Below are 18,229 nucleotides of genomic sequence, written 5' to 3' on the forward strand. Positions count from 1 at the left end.
GTCTGCCCAGCCAGAGACTGTTCACGTCACGTCTGCCCAGCCAGAGACTGTTCACGTCACGTTTGCCGAGCCTGTGTCACCGGACAAGATGGCCGCCGCAAAGCCTGTGTCCCCTGACAAGAAGCCTGCTGAAACGTTGTTGGATTATTTTTCGACGCTATTCAAGATCCTAGAAATTCCCAGGAATGTTCACGTCACGTCTGTGTCTGAGCCTGTGTCTTCCGACAGGATGGCCACAGCCGAGCCTGTTTACGTCACGCCTGCCGAGCCTGTGTCTTCGGACAAGATGGCCACCTCCGAGCCTGTTCACGTCACGTCTGCTGAGCCTGTGTCTTCGGACAAGATGGCCACCGCCGAGTCTGTGTTTCCGGACAGGATGGCCGCCGCCGAGCCTGTGTTTCAGGGCAAGATGGCTGCCGCCGAGCCTGTGTCTCCGGACAAGATGGCCGTCGTCGAGCCTGTGTCTTCGGACAAGATGAACGCTGGGCCGGTGCCTGTGTCTGTTCCTGAGCCGGTGCCTGTGTCTGTTCCTGAGCCAGTGCCTGTGTCTGTTCCTGAGCCGGTGCCTGTGTCTGTTCCTGAGCCGGTGGTGTCTGTTCCTGAGCCGGTGGTGTCTGTTCCTGAGCCCTCCGTGACCGTGACACTGGCCATTATGGCCACAGCCATGTGGTGTGTGTGGGCTACGCACACACTTGAGCTGGTGGTGTCTGTTCCTGGGCCGGTGGTGTCTGTTCCTGGGCCGGTGGTGTCTGTTCCTGGGCCGTTGGTGTCTGTTCCTGGGCCGGGGTGTCTGTTCCTGGGCGGTGGTGTCTGTTCCTGAGTCGGTGGTGTCTGTTCCTGTTCCTGAGCCGGTGGTGTCTGTTCCTGAGCCGGTGATGTCTGTTCCTGTTCCTGGGCCGGTGGTGTCAGTTCCAGTGCCCGAGCCGGTGGTGCCAGTTCCAGTGCTGCCAGTTCCAGTGCCTGAGCCGGTGGTGCCTGAGCCGGTGGTGCCAGTTCGAGTGCCTGAGCCGGTGGTGCCAGTTCCAGTGCCTGAGCCGGTGGTGCCAGTTCCAGTGCCTGAGCCGTTGGTGCCAGTTCCAGTTCCTGAACCGGTGGTGTCTGTTCCAGTTCCTGAGCCTTGGCCGCCCTCCCTGTCCGCCCGAAGGGTCGTCTCCGCCCTGGCCGCCCGAAGGGTCGTCTCCGCCCTGGCCGCCCGAGGGGTCGTCTCCGCCCTGGCCGCCCGAGGGGTCGTCTCCGCCCTGGTCGCCAGATGGACTGCCCCTCCCGTCCCACTCTGGTCTAATGGAGCGTCTGGTAGCCGCTCCGTAGGGAGGGGGTAATGTCACGGTGTGGGTGTTGTTTCTTGTGTGGACTTTAGTTATTTCCTGTTCTGTGTCATGTTTTAGTCCTTTGTAGTTTTTCTAGTTTATTAGTATCCCCAGGTGTCTCTGATTTACCACGCCCCCTTGTTATCTTGTCTAGCTCGTTTGTCCCTGATTATTTAAACCCTGTGTTTCAGCCTTGTCTTTGTGAGTTCTTGTATGTCTTACAGTTTGCTGTAGCACTTTGATGTTGTATGTTGGCTGTTCCTGTTACCGTTCCCGAGTCTCTGTCTGAGTTTGTTTATCTTTTTAGTTACTTTAATAAATTCTGCTGCACTTGGATTCTGCTTCTGCTTCAGCCACATCGTCACAATACTGTTCTTCCAGTTTCACCTCTGATATTATAACAGTTTAAGCAAGTTACTTGTATTACTAACTACAAATGACATCTTCAACAGTGTAATTATATTAATGTAATAATGACTGTCTTTAGAAATTATTGGTCTACTTATTACTAAATCCCATATCAACCTTAAACACTTGAACAATACAAGGAGAGACAAAGAACAGCACTTTTAATGCTTTCAAATAAACAACATACAGTTGCATGAATTATTATTGCATTGACCAAAGTGTGTAGAGGGAGAAGGTTACATTAAAAATATAACTTTTAAAAATGTATGTTAAATAGCCTATACAGAATTGTTCTATAGTCTAATGCAATTACATCAGATTTAACTTTAAATTACAGAAGAATTAAGAGTAATCCCTTTAATTAAATTACAGTATTTATATTACTTGGTAATTAATAACACCCATCACTGTATAACAGTAATTAAAATGTGAAGAAATATGAAGACCTCTTTTTGTCTGGCGCTGTTGCCATGGTGACTCGTAATATCTGCGCTCCATTGATAATGGCTTTTTATAGTTGTGGTGCACGCGTTAAACTCCGAGTCAGTCAACTCAGAGTTGATTGAACTAACTCATTTCAGCTGTTCTGAAACCAAAAACTCAGAGTTTCCCATCTCAGGGTAAGTCAACTCAGAGTTCAAGTTTTAACTCAGAGTTGGTTGAACCTCCTTATTGAAACAGGCCCCTGGTGAGCAGTTTCAGTCTGTGTTATGTTATGTTATGTTATGTTATGTTATCTGATTCATGTCATTTATTTGGATTTGTAACTAAATGCTGTTTTCATTTTCATTCAGAGCCACAAATGTCAACATCAGACCCATCATCATCAACATCAACACAGGACAGTTTATGGGAACATTTTTTGGTAATCGTATCCGTGAAACCCAGATGATACACAATAGTGATCGACCGATATATCGGTCGGCCGATAAATCGGGCCGATATTTGCGGGTTTGACGTGTATCGGCATCGGCCGATATGCGGCTGCTGCGTTCGCCGATAGTTTTTTTCCCGGCATTAATTACAGACAGGCGTCCGCAGGCAGCTCTGTGTTGCTGGAGACGCTGCAGTTCACGTGCAGCCCATGCACTGCCCCTCATTAGCAGAGTGCTGGAAGCCTCTTCAAGACAACGGTTAGTTTTAAAATTTCAAAACATCTTTTTAACTGTTTGACTTAGCTGAAATACACTTTGAAAGTGGAAACACGTTGCTCTATATGTGCGTGCAACTATAGCTAAGCAAGTTTGTGGGTCCAAATGGAAAACGCGAATGCCTCATCTATAAAACTGCTTCTCATTGTATTTAGGGAGCTGCAAATAGCTAAGTTTGAGGCTATCCATATGCATAAGGCAGCTGTTACAAACACTGGTCATAGGATTAAATAATGCCGACGTTGTTCGGTGATTCCGTTATATTTGTGGGAGTTTTATTCAGCGACTACCTGGCTGACGTTTGGACGCGTGCTCATAAAAGAAGTGACGCGGTTGTGACACGCACGCGATGCAGCGCGCTCGTTTGTTCCATAGACAGTATATAAACGGTTTGTCCCATAGACAATATAAACGGTTTGTCCAGGCGCTCCTATGCCGTGGTGAGATGAAAACATCTAAACTTGAATGCCGCAAGCGCACGCAGGTCATGTGACAAAAAACAACTGACCTTTCCATGACAACATCGAAAGCTCGGTCGAACAGCGGATCATAGCTGGACAGGGCGGGTTTTTATTTCTCATCTCCATAAATATATGTAGTCGTAAAGGGCAGGAAATAAATTAATCCTTACTTCCTCGTCATCATGGAGAGAGCAGTTCATGTTTGCATAGCAACAACAGACGCAAGCGCTTGTAGAAGCGGCGCGGCCGTGCTTTCCACACGTTTTAGACGCGATCCCTAATTCATAATAAACTTAGAATCTATTTGGTTTAAAATCGTTTTTGTTTTGTTTAAAATGGAGATCACGATTACATAGATCAGACAACTACACAGAATAACATGTTCCAGTCAAATTATTTTATTATGCTTAAATATTTATATTCAGAATTTATTTTCAGAATTTGAATTATGCTTAAATATTTATTTTCAGTATTTTCAGCACTGAACTTTTTTTTAATATTTGTCAAATATTGTTTTTTTTTTAAGTTCAATAAATGTTCCTTTCTTAATTGAGACTTGTAACAGTTGTTATCATTATATATTATATACATGTCATTTTTATGATGTAAACTGAGTGAGCAAAAGCAGTATCGGCTCCAAATATCGGCCCAAGAAAATCGGCAACCCGTATCGGTCATCGGCTAATGCCTGGCTCACACTACAGGAGTTTTAAAATCCTAACCGATTTTGAAATCTGGTTGCAGCACACACTTAAGGAGAATCTTTGCAGATTTTCTTCCCCCAAATCTTAAACATGCTCACACTGCAAGGTTTGAAAATCGCGGTGCACCACACACTACAAAATGTTATTAAGATTATCGTGCCAGGGGAAGCGCCTCACGTGATCTCACGCGATCTCACGCAGCAAATCTGAAGTGGAAAAGCATGGAAACGTATGGGATATGCATTGCCATGAGACACACACACGCACGCACGCACATACACACGCACAGAGACTTTGAACCTACCGGTACTTTGAGTTAAGAGCTTAGATCGGGCCCAAAAAAATCAAGCCCGACCCTACCCGAGCCCATGCACATTGTGTCCGGGCCCGGCCCGACACAACACATTAACATAACTGTAATTATGAGCCCGAGCCCGATTTAAAACCGACCATTTTTTTAATACGTGGGCCGTTATAACCAGGGGCGGTGCCAGATATTTTTTTAACGCAGGTGCTGAGGGGGTGCTAGATATATAGCAAATAAATACTATTACAAAAATTGGCCACTTAATATTTAATATTCAATCATTTTAATTGTCACAATTAAAGTATTCATTTTATTAAATTGACAAAGCACAACATTCAGCATTCAATTAAATACTGATTAAAGATTTATTATTATTAGGCTAATAATGTTAACATAATATAGGCTACTATCGTTATTTCGACGAATAAATAAATGGAGATAAAAACGCATATCGAGTTGAGTCATTCAAAATTATCTCAAGGGAAATTCCTTCAGCACGACAGCCCTGCTGTCTTTTTGACAGCACTGACGTAATCACAGACTTGCTCATCCCGATTTAAAATCTTAAATATCAAACATGTTTGATATGATCGGGGCGAGCCCGATTTGTGCGAGAGCAGATCGGGAGGTGCAAGATTCGATCTGTGAACGCCTCACATTACCAGATAATCTGCGCCGAACATCGGAACCGATCAAGGTCCTCGACAAGATTTTTTCTCAGATTCTCGGGAGGGGGAAATCGGGCATAAATCGGCCTAAAACTCCTGTAGTGTGAGCCAGGCTTAAGGCTGATGAAAAAAAATCGGTATCGGCATCGGCACTAAAAAATCCATATCGGTCGATCCCTAATACACAATGCTACAGCTGATACCACGGTGGAAGTGAAAAAATACCTCAACGATGCATTTTTGCCCATAACTCCACTACTGGAATGAGAGAGCAGTAATCTTTCCTCATTTCTATGTCCTTGCTAAAAAAAATATTTGCATGCCAGCAACAATTGTCCCTTGTGAGAGGATTTTTTCAAAGGCTGGAGAAATCATCTGTAAAAAAAAAATAGGCTAATCCTTCCACAGCAGAGAAATTAATATTTTTGAATAAAAATCTATAAAAAAAGTAAGACATTGTGGCTTGATTTATTTTATTAATATTCATTTTTCATGACCAGTTGAACACAAGTTAATATATATCTATCAATCAATCAACAAAGTGTCCTGTGCTCACCACACACCGGCTATAGGTGGAGAGGAGAGATTTGGCTATAGGGTGATGTGTGTCTAACTTACACAGAAGAGACTTTGACTGCTCAGCACATGAAAATAAACTACTCACCGTGATCTCAGACTGTGCTTAAGTGGTTTCTCCACTGCATGGATCTTCTTATGTAGATTCAAGTGAGTTTTAAAAGAGAAACTCTTCCCGCACTGATCACACGTGTGCGGCTTCTCTCCAGTGTGGATCCTCTCATGTGATCTCAGATTTGATGAGTCACTGAATCTCTTGTCACAGTGTGAACACTTGTAAGGTTTTTCTCCAGTGTGAATTCTCTGGTGCCGTTTTAAATTGTTCGCTGTAGTAAAAGTCTTCTCACACTCAAAGCACATGTACTCTCTCACACCAGTGTGTATTTTCTGATGTGTATAAAAATGTTGCAGCTGTGAAAAACTCTTTCCACACACAGAACATGAATGCGGCTTCTCCTTCGAATGAATTGTCAGGTGTGTCTTCAGGTTTGATGAACTAGAAAATGTTTTGCCGCACTGATCACATGAGAACGGCTTCTCTCCAGTGTGAATTCTCATGTGTTTCTTAAGGGATGATGATTGACTGAAACTCTTCCCACATTGATCACATGAGAACGGCTTCTCTCCGGTGTGAATTCTCAGGTGCTGATTAAGACTATGTTTGGTTATGAAGCTCCTTCCACACTGAGTGCAGGTGAAAGATTTCTTGTCTTTTCTTTTCTTGAAAAAAATATTTTTAGTCTTTGAGCGACTCAAAGGTTCTTCTCCAGGTTTGACATGATGTTCCTCCTCCACTTCACTCAGTTCTTCACTCTCCTCGCTCTCTTCCATCGGGTCTGACAGGAAAGAAACAAATATTACATTTCATTTTCAGTACATCAAAATAACTTAAAGAGAGAAATATGAAGTGAAAGGACATGAAAGTGAGCTCTGATGTAATAGTAGAAAGTAGACAACTGCTATAAAATATGATAATTTGATGCCTTTTTATAAATTGATCATATGTCCTTGAAACTTTCCATGAACGAGGTAAATTTATCTTCCAATTATTATCTTTAAAACATTATAGGCACGAATCCCATGTTTCTTTAGCAAGAACTATTGAATATATTTGATAAATGACAATTATCTTACATGATATTAAAGGAACCGTATGTAAGAAATGTATTTCAATTAATCATAAAATGGCCCTGATGTGTCACTAGACATTAAGAAATCATGTTCATTTCAAATACTTATATCACTGACAACAGTAGTCCGGCCAGGATATTGTCATTTAAAAGTGATACTTGCAGCCCTCAACTGATGTTGATGTTGTCATCTTGTGTTTTGGCCTGAAGCGCCACCCTCCACCTATCTACCAATCACGAAGTCAGTAGTGTTTCGGCATCCGGGTTGCCAGCTCTGCTCTAGTTACCCCAGCTGCAGCTCCTTGTATCAGCCTACGTTCCTGCTGGATCCTGCAGCCTATCTGGCAACCTCGAGTCAGGGGGGAGGGGGAGCAGTGGCGCCTCCAGGATTTTTTTCATAGGGTGGCCGAAAGGGGCCAGCAAAAATGTTAGGGTGGCACAATACCAGGGGCACGTTCAAGTTCAAAACGGTGCGCAACTTTTTGCTACGGTTTTCGGGTTGAACGTCATGTTTCCTGGAAACGGCGTGCACCGGTGTGCAACGGGGTTTGAGATACGTTTTCTCTTGTTTGGTGGGTGTGTCAGAACTGCAGTCCAATCAGCAGCAACATGTATATAAAGCACGCGGTATTAAAGTGAACTCGCACAATGGGTTCAAGGAAAGTAATTTACAAATGTGTTCGATGCAGCTCGGTATACACAACAACTGAGGATATTAGAAGACATGTTTGTCGTAAGTTTTATTGTAAAAATATAGGATATCAACATAATGATGTTGTTGTTTATATTTTTAGCTTCATTGCAAGTGTATGACATTTGGTATAGAAATAAACAATGGTAATTAAGTGCTTTTCCTAAAAATGAGAAAGAAAATACAGGGTATTAAAACAGTATGAACTACAAATAAAGTCAGTATGTGAGGCTAAATAGATGTGTTTTAGTCTGAATTAGGTAAGATGTGTGCTTCCATTTCAGTTTCAGCAATCCCTTCACTCGACTGGGATGTTCTCTTTTGTTCTGGGCGGCAAGTGCAGTAACTGTAACATCAGGCATATTTTGTAGTATTAAACACATATTTATACCGACTTCATCAGGCTCAGAAAATTCTTCATAAAGAACACAAAGAATGGCCTTCTCAGCTGCCATAGTGGCAACTCTTGCGTCATCAGAACAGTGTGTTCAACGCATCACCATTTCTGTTTAAAAAACGTTGTGCAACGTTTTGTCGGGGCTGAACGCAGACCTGGGGTGCGTTTCCCGAAAGCATCGTTAGTCAACTATGGTCGCAAGTTCCGTCGTTACCAATAGAGTTCAATGGACATTGCGATGAACTTGCGACCATAGTTGGCCAACGATGCTTTCGGGAAACGCACCCCAGGTCTTAATTTGAGCCGGAACATGTTCCGTCACCTCCGCCATTGGATCCGGAACCTTTTTTATTGGATCCGGCACCTCCTGTGTCACTAAAATTAATTGCCTAAATTAAAAAAAATATAATGACTGTTTGTGTAGTGTTCAATGTTTTTGACACATGACTTGCGCGCTTGTTGTACGAGTTGAGATTGCTGTTAGCCTCGATTGTTTCACTCAGAGGAAAAATGTCAAAAAGACAGGAAAGTTTGCTTAACTTTTTCAAATACGCTGGACAGTCAGATCCCAAACAAGCAAAAATCGTTTCCGCTGATCAAAAAGGAGACCACGGTGGACACAGTAGCCTAGTATGATATAATAGCTCGTTATTTCGACACAATAAGGGGACATTCTAATCTGCCACATTAAGCGTTCTTATAATGGTTTTCTGTGGGAGGAAAATGCTTAACGTGTAAATGCGTTCATATTATGGGCTCATCTGATTTTTTGTACATAGCCTATTTGTTAGGATTTTAGTATCATAATGATTAATAAATGCACGCGCAATTATCCGTGAACTTGATTTGAACAAATGCCTTTCAACTTGTGCAAAATTAAGAATTAAATTAATGTGCAGAAATTTGTACAAATACAGAGTATGTAGGCCTACTATACTGTTTTCATATTTTAACAAATATGAAACTAAATGCGCTTTTTTAATGGCTACAACAGACTGTTGTAGCCATTAAAAAAGCGCATTTAGTTTCATATTTGTTAAAATATTATAATGCTATTTTTTTCCATTCATGTTGATTTATGAAAAGTGAACAGCAAGACCGAGTAGGATAGGATGTGCAATATGAGACATGGAGCGGGTCAGACATGATTTTGACCGTTTAAGTTGAAGTTGTTTTGTAGAAAGCCTTTCTTTAAAGTGAATTTCGTTTTGTATAAATTGTATCTTAATTTTAATCAATTTTTCATCAACCAATTGCCTTTATTTAATGAATAGGCTACGAAACAAATATAACGGAGGCGCCCACGTGCTCACTTGCATTGCACGTGAACTAGAGCACATCCTAACTTAACGAAACTCAGTGCATCATACATCAAATACACAAAGCTTGAAATGTCTTAAAACGAAATAATTCAAAACGAAAAAAGAAAAAGGCTACTCTCTGATTATGTAACCTATTAGGCCTATTTATGTGCATTTCTCTCTATAGGCGCGTTCACACGGAGATGGCGATCGTCAACTTCATCTTTGCAGCCGAGTCGACACTTTTAGAGAAAACACTTGTTTATTAATAAAAATCAATACACGCGTCACCGGATTTACAGATGCAGGCACACATATTATTTCGAAATAACGAGATATTGTGTTGAAATAACATTAATAACATTAACATTATTATTATTAGGGGAGAGGCGGGACAGTTGAAACACTTTTCAGATAAATGTCGTTTTCTAAGATAAGGTTACAGATAGATAGGGATGTCCCGATCAGGTTTTTTTGCCCTCGAGTCCGAGTCCGAGTCATTTGATTTTGAGTATCTGCCGATACCGAGTCCCGATCCGATACTTAATACATAAAAAAAGAATAAAGAAGAGCGAAAAAAGAGATCCAGGATGTTCCTTATTTTTTATTTAATTCACCTTATTTTAACATTCAACAACTCTGTTAACAAACAGAGCACTTCTGTGAGGTAGCTTGAACAATCAAGTAATACATAAATTCTTCACTTTTGGACTTTAGTGCAACAGTAAATATAAAAAAAAGTCTAATATATAAACAAATAGCACCTCAACTTAAAATACCCGGCAGGCATGTAAACAAATAAAAAATAAAAGTGCTACAGTGTTTGCAAAGCCAGTAATGTGCTTTTAGGAACTGCACTCCTAACTCTTACACCGGTTTCACACTGCACTGTTAGCAGAGCGTGCAGTGCGTATTTTTTTTCGCCGCCCATGTTACCAGATTAAACCAGGCTTTAGAGCATTCACACCGCGCGCAGAGGCGGCGCGGCAGTGCGTATAGCAGAGCAGAGCAGAGCAGAAGTGCCGCGATCGTTTCGGCGCCGAGTCTATTTTTGCTGCGCCGCTTTTGCTGAATTAAAGTGATAATACATTGATCATGGCCAAAATACACCACAGTTTTATCCAAAAAGTGCATTGATGATATCTATTGTGTTTTAAAAAGTCAATCAAATGACCAACAGCAATTTAAAAAGAAAACAAATGTCCAAAAACAAACTTGTTGCCATAACAATAAAATCAAAGATGAAACAAAAGTTATATAAATGAAATTATTAATAAAATAAGCTTCTTGACAAGTCTTTTCTCTTAAATGTATTTGAAAACGAAAAAAAGCAATGCCAACTTATCCATTATGGAGTACTCTGTCTGACTCTGTAGCCTACTACACAACCCGCGGTTCAGCCGCGCGTGACAAACGCTGCCAGTGTGAAAGCAAAACGCACGTGTCCTGCTCCTGCTCACCATACGCACTGCTCCTGCGCTGCTTACTAACGCGTGCAGTGTGAAACCGGCGTAACTCTGTGCCACCGCATAAATATTGATGTGTTAAAAAATAATGAGAATATATATATCCGAGTCCTGATCGGGAGGTAACGTCCGATTCCGATCGAGTCTGAAAACACGTGATCGGGCCCGATTTCCGATCATGTGATCGGATCGGGACATCCCTACAGATAGATTTTTTATTTTTTTGTGATTAACAACTCACATATGTGTTCTCTTAGTATCATGTGTTATTCGGTACAAATATAGAATGATTTAAGTAAAATATGACTTTGAACGGGAGTTGTGCTTTGTTTCAATCGTCCCGCCTGTGCGGGACGGTTGAAACACAGGGGTGGGACGGATGAAAAACATAACAGTTTAAATGGCAACTATTCATCTAATGCTTATTTTTGTGAACAACACCTGACAAGTAACTTATGTTCATATTGTTACAAACATATTTTGTAATTTATTTTCATTTAAAGGTTCATATTAACCATTTTTGTTCTGTCGCCCAATAAACAATAGGCAATAAGCCTATGCGCATTTTGTAATCTTTCTAACAGGCTATTTTGACGAAGACAGACAAATCAGTTTACAATTAATTTTCTTACATTTCTTCCTTGAGTCATATTGAGTGTTTGCTAGTTGAATAGCCTGTTATCATGAAGAAAACGAGGCCAACCAGAAGACGATAAATGAAATTTATTGAATATTAAAGATTGGACAATTTATGATAATTACAGAGATAGCATGTGTTGCGTAATTGAAAATTAATTTGCATTAAAAGAAACACAAGTCTAGAAACAGTATATGAATCTATGAACAGTATAGGCTATGACCAGGTTTAACGTGCAGGACGCGCGGTCGGGGTGTTTCAACCGTCCCGACAGCGCATCCTGTCATTTAAACCTCTATTGCTCTCAAACTAAAAAACTCTGATATTGCCCACTTAAGGGTGTGTTGCAGTACTAATACACCTGCCGTATTATCATTACAATGGCACATGAAACAATAAATCCAACTTGTCAGTCCAAAAAAAGTACCGCACAAAATAATTCACTCACCGCATTCAAAAACAGCTTTGCGGCTTTAACTCCAAAACGACACGACGTAAAGAAGAAATGTTTTCGCGGGTATGTTAGGCATTGCGTGCTGTACGTGCTGACGAAATTTGACGTACATGACGTGAGTGGTTTTCAAGGAAATCTCTGTTTCATCCGTCCCGCGTTTCAATCGTCCCGCCTCTCCCCTAATAATAGCCTACATCTTTTAGAATAGGCCTATTTGATTGAATGCTGAATGTTGCACTTGTTCAATTTAATAAAATTAAAACTTTAATTGTGATAACTGAATATTAAATATTTAGTGGCCAAGTTTTGCGCAGCTCCCCGTCAATGATCTAGCACCGTCTAGCACCCACTCAGCACATGCGTTAAAAATTCTCTGGTGCTGTCCCTGCAGAGAAGCTACTTAGGCAGTGTAATTTTTTTTTTTTTTTTTTTCCAGTTACCTCTGTTACCCTTTTTTCCATGTGCTGCATGCTTCGCGGTATTGCGGCTATGGCGGCTGCACGTGTAAGTGCGCGAAGTTGCCGCAATGCACGTAAAGAGGGGGAGGGGTTGAGAGCGTATTATACAGTTCATATAATACAAGTTTATTATTTTAATTTTTTAATATAGAGTTTCATTAATGTCTATGTTAATTTATAAAATAAAATCACTATACTAAAAACTCCACTCTTTCTGGTTGGGGGGGCCAATGGGGTGGCCAGTGTCATTTTGGGGGTGGCCGTGGCCCCCCTGGCCCCCCCTTGGAGGCGCCACTGAGGGGGAGGGGATACACTGCTCTACAGTAATTTGAAAGTGATTGCAGTACCAGTTTTGGCCACAATCTTACATACGGTTCCTTTAACATTAAAATACACTATACTGCCATTTTCGACTTCCATTCATGCGCATGTGAAAGTGGGACACCAGAAACATATGATATATTGATATTTATTTTACTAAAACCGTTTTAATTATTAATGGCCGTTCACACTAGACTTTTCCTTGCACTGACTTCCATTCATGCGCATGTGAAAGTGGGACACCAGAAACACAAGCTCAAGTGAATTACCCTGTGAGATATAACACACGCGTTCAGCATTCAAGTGGAGTGGATTGTTTATTTTTTATTTTTGAATTATTATTATTTGTTATATGTTGAACTTATATGTTATTATTATATGTTAAATTTATTTCCGTCATTTCACGGCCGTTGCAGTGACTGTAGAAACTTCACAAGCTCAAAGTGTAGAGTGGCCATAACTTTAACTGGCTTTAAATTAACTATTTTTATTATCAGTATCTGTGTCTTACATGTTTCACTCAACCCTGTTACTCCTGACATGATTTTCCTCCTTTTAAAACAGCATTTCTTAAAACTGTGACACACAGGAAGTGACATCATCTGGGCTCTTTCTACTGCATGATGGGAAGACAAGAAAATAATCTGTTCATTGTCTCAGTTTTTACACAAACTGTAGCATTGACTGTGTTCATCAACCCTGTTACCAAAGTTACTGTAAGAAGAATCTCTATAACTATGAACAACTTGTATGATATTTGACAAATACAACTTTATCAGTAACTTGGTGTTTACTGACTATTCCTAAAAATATATATTTTGAAAACTATGTTAAAAATGACTAAACTTCTGTTAGCGTTGTTGCTACTTGAGAACCAGATATAAAATAAATGTAAAATAAAACAGTTAAAATAGTATTTAGCCTGATCTGATATTGACAATCAATATAAAAATGTCTCAAACCTCCCTTTACTGACCATTTGTTGAAGAAAACTCAGAACATTCTGTACCGTTTCATAGTTGAACTGTTTATCTAAAAGTGCTTGAATGTTTCTAACATGAATGTTCTTCAGCATCATGAATGAATGAAGAATAAACACCAACCTCTTTGTTCTTCAGGATCTTCAGTGTGTTTCATTCTGCAGGGTTCTGGATCACTCATGTTCTCACTGTCCTCTTTAATAAACTCAGTCCTTGCAGATTTCAGCTCTTCCTGATGCTCTGATGCTCATCTTCACTTGTAGCTGATGGGAATTTACAGCATTTATTGGAGAATTGCAGTGGGAGGAGCTTCCCTGATGATGAACTACAGTGGGAGGAGCTTCACTGATGATGTGACTGCAGTAGGAGGAGCTTCTCTGATGATGAATTACTGTGGGAGGAGCTGATCTGCCAAAATCAAAAATATAAATCACTGAGTTTGTTTTTATAATAAATGACACTAAGCATTTATCATTATGTCTGTCTATCTATTCATCATACACAGTATTTGATTTGAATTAATTATGTTTATTATTTTTATTGCTAACCCTAACATTAATTTGCTTCTTCATTAAAATACAGTTATCTAGAAATATAGAAAATAATATAAATAATTGAAATTCTTCCAAATATAAATAAATGGTAAGAAAAACAGTTAAAATCATAAACACAGAAATAAAGGTACATATAGTAGCCAACAAATACCCTCAGTCTGCTGACACCAATGAAATGAGCTTTAAGTGTCAATTTACAGGAGATCTGAAGACATCAGCATAATAAATGAGGTGAAAACAGGAACTATTGTCATGAAATAAAGAGTGTTTTCAGCAGATCTGTTAATATTGATGAGCCTCAGACTATCAACACTCATTCAACAAGCCATTCAGGATCATCAGCAGATCATCTCACTTTATTCTGAGTGTTTGCTGTTAGAAACACATTATTTGAGTCAGGATACACGATAAAAGCCTGTAAAACTGCTCTACTGAAATATATCTCACAATATAACATACTTAATATAACGTAGCTACTTAAATCATTAAAATATTAAATTGTATGTGCGCTAAAACGGACAATGATCATACAACGTTTAAAAATAAATAGCATCACATTTACATTTAGTCATTTAGCAGACGCTTTTGTCCAAAGCAACTTACAAATTAGGACTAAATTAAGCGAGTCACCATAAAGAGACAAGCAATAACGCAAGAAATCACAAAGCAATATTGTTCCAAGAGTAAAACACTATTTATTTACAATATTAACATTTAAGAGTTGATTTAGATGTCTGACGTTGCTCAGTATAGGCTCAACGTAAAGTAACTTATCAGTATAACACTTGAGATCGTTTCCCATCGAGTCCCCTCACAGATCTCAAACTTTAACTTGACATTCAGTAACAGTTCTCACTGCAAACATCGAGACAATCACACACACGAACACAAACTCGCTCAGGTCTGAATGAACTCAACATATTCTCCTCATGCTCGCTGCTGCTGCACTAAATGTTTATTTCAGAAGGAAGACGCCAGAAAAGACGCACAAGTATCGCTGTGATCGATGAAAACAATACAGAAATGAGTCTGTCGCTTAATCAAACTGTATAAAGTGTGTGTGATGGTTGTGTAAATATGAGAAATACCGTGAACTGCTCTCCTCACCTCAGAAGACTAGACGCTGAAACTCAATGACGGAAGAGACGGCTAACCAATGGAAAGCCGTTTTAGCATATCCACCTTATTCCTATAGAAGTCCCTCCCCTTCCGGTTGATCACCATGGGACCTTTTTTCGGAAAAATATTGTATGGTAGTCAATGGCGAGAGACAACAAATATTTTGATCTCATTTGAATTGTAAGCTGAATTACACATATGATGTTTGTCAATTTAAAATATACCTTTTAAAGTCAAGAAAGTCACAGTTTGATGTAAAACTGTTGAGGTATAAGACTGTGAAAATACGTAATAAGAAAATAAGAAAATGACAGACGTTAGCTTCAGTAAAGTTAGCTTCATTCATTGAGAGAAAAGGTATGAAGCTAACTTTACTGAAGCTAACGTCTGTCATTTTCTTATAGTCTTACGTTATAGACACCGTCATGCCTGAGTGTTTTGTATCAGACTGCACGCATACGAGCAACGGATCTTGCTTGTTGTTTTGCTTCCCGGGAGATGTAGTTCATTGAGCGATTTTCACATAAAACTAAATGTTACTCTTCCGTTTTATGACAAAACTGCGACTTTCTTGACTTTCATAATTATCTTTTAAATTGACAAACATCATATGTGTAATTCAGGGCACAGTTCAGACGGAATAAAAAGATAAGTTGTCTCTCGCCATTGACTTCCATACATATTTTTTACGAAATAAGGTCCCATGAGCCGGAAGCGGAAGGGGCGGGACATAGGCTCTCTATGTCTCATAAATTATGGGTGTAACTTCTGTTAAGCTGTAAACAATCAGTGAAAGACTAGCTCTTACATTATACTACTCATCCTTGAACATTGAACATTAGAAGGACATTTAATGTAAAAGCATCAACAAGGTACTTTCAACAGGCGATGAATAACCCCAAAAGCAGGAATCTTTCCACAGCAAAATCGGATGGTAAAATATCACTGTGGTAATCTGTATTGTATGGAAGCTTGTTTCCGCCACAGAATAAAACATTTTAAGAGATAATTGCGACTTTTTATCTCACAATTGCGAGTTTACATCTCGCAATTCTGACTTTATTTCTCAGAATTGCGAGATATAATGTCAGAATTGCGTGAAATAAAGTCGCAATTGCGTGTTATAAAGTCAGAATTGCGAGAAAAAAAGTCAGAATTCTGACAAATAAAGCATTTTTTTTTTTTACATCTTTTCAAAACTGATGTAATGTACATTTTTTAGTCATGAACAATGCATTTAAACAAGTTTCAGTTGTTAACATTTCTAAGTGTTTAAATTCACCAGACATGGAAAGTGTACCAACCTACCGATACTTTAAATCAGCAGTTTTTACCAGTATTTGAGAGAGATCTACAAAACTTTTCACTCTGCCACAAGGGCCATTTAGGCTCCTCTGGACGATGCATTATCATGCATACTGTAATTACCATAATAAATGACATGCAAATTGCTGGTCAAAAGTTTTTCAGCTTTAAAACAGCTTTAAAACTACTGATATTTATAAAATGTGTTCATGTGAAAGGTTTTAAACCTAAAATTATGCCATAGAATTTCGTTTTAATTTTTTTTTATTCTTTAGACTCCATTTTAAAAATAGTTTCTCAGTCTGTTCATTTGTGCGGAGAGTTGCACAACCTGACATTGGGTATAAGATAACTAAACATAAAATATGTATTATTTAAATGTACTAAAAATTAATTCAAACTAAATAGTTTTCATAGATTAAAGTGATCAAATTATGTTAAAAAGAGATAATGCACTTGGACACTTAGGAAATAATGTGTGTGTGTGTGTGTGTGTGTGTGTGTGTGTGTGTGTGTGTGTGTGTGTGTGTGTGTGTGTGTGTGTGTGTGTGTGTGTAATCATGTTTTGTATTAGAATTGAAAAAAGTCTGCCTGGCACTATATTCTGTCTTCTGGAAGGGTCAATTTTCATAGCAGAGTGAAGATATTCATATTTCTGGATTCTACAGACTCTCAGCTACAAGGTGGATGCAGTGACAATACACTTATTGCGACACTTGTATGTGTTCTGATGTGATATACAGTGAGGAAAATAAGTATTTGAACACCCTGCTATTTTGCAAGTTCTCCCACTTGGAAATCATGGAGGGGTCTGAAATTGTCATCGTAGGTGCATGTCCACTGTGAGAGACATAATCTAAAAAAAAAATCCAGAAATCACAATATATGATTTTTTAACTATTTATTTGTATGATACAGCTGCAAATAAGTATTTGAACACCTGTCTATCAGCTAGAATTCTGACCCTCAAAGACCTGTTAGTCTGCCTTTAAAATGTCCACCTCCACTCCATTTATTATCCTAAATTAGATGTACCTGTTTGAGGTCGTTAGCTGCATAAAGACACCTGTCCACCCCATACAATCAGTAAGAATCCAACTACTAACATGGCCAAGACCAAAGAGCTGTCCAAAGACACTAGAGACAAAATTGTACACCTCCACAAGGCTGGAAAGGGCTACGGGGAAATTGCCAAGCAGCTTGGTGAAAAAAGGTCCACTGTTGGAACAATCATTAGAAAATGGAAGAAGCTAAACATGACTGTCAATCTCCCTCGGACTGGGGCTCCATGAAAGATCTCACCTCGTGGGGTCTCAATGATCCTAAGAAAGGTGAGGAATCAGCCCAGAACTACACGGGAGGAGCTGGTCAATGACCTGAAAAGAGCTGGGACCACCGTTTCCAAGGTTACTGTTGGTAATACACCAAGACGTCATGGTTTGAAATCATGCATGGCACGGAAGGTTCCCCTGCTTAAACCAGCACATGTCAAGGCCCGTCTTTAAGTTTGCCAATGACCATTTGGATGATCCAGAGGAGTCATGGGAGAAAGTCATGTGGTCAGATGAGACCAAAATAGAACTTTTTGGTCATAATTCCACTAAACGTGTTTGGAGGAAGAAGAATGATGAGTACCATCCCAAGAACACCATCCCTACTGTGAAGCATGGGGGTGGTAGCATCATGCTTTGGGGGTGTTTTTCTGCACATGGGACAGGGCGACTGCACTGTATTAAGGAGAGGATGACCGGGGCCATGTATTGCGAGATTTTGGGGAACAACCTCCTTCCCTCAGTTAGAGCATTGAAGATGGGTCGAGGCTGGGTCTTCCAAC

At 39.8% G+C, this 18,229-nt stretch overlaps 1 long non-coding RNA gene across 2 annotated transcripts; it reads right to left on the minus strand.

Annotated features, from left to right (window-relative positions):
* Window positions 1-5,464: 5,464 nt before the first annotated feature.
* On the minus strand, window positions 5,465-15,118 carry LOC311079034. Of its 2 annotated transcripts, none has more exons than XR_014605327.1 (3): window positions 15,060-15,118; window positions 13,541-13,825; window positions 5,465-6,418 (listed from the first exon to the last, which is right to left on the minus strand). It is a non-coding gene; the product is annotated as an uncharacterized lncRNA (long non-coding RNA). The 2 variants fall into 2 exon arrangements; XR_014605328.1 differs by having other exon boundaries at window positions 5,479-6,418; window positions 15,079-15,106.
* Window positions 15,119-18,229: the final 3,111 nt, after the last annotated feature.

The sequence above is a fragment of the Abramis brama genome, assembly GCF_963993115.1.
Source record: "Abramis brama genome assembly, chromosome: 1".
Lineage (NCBI taxonomy): Eukaryota > Metazoa > Chordata > Actinopteri > Cypriniformes > Leuciscidae > Abramis > Abramis brama.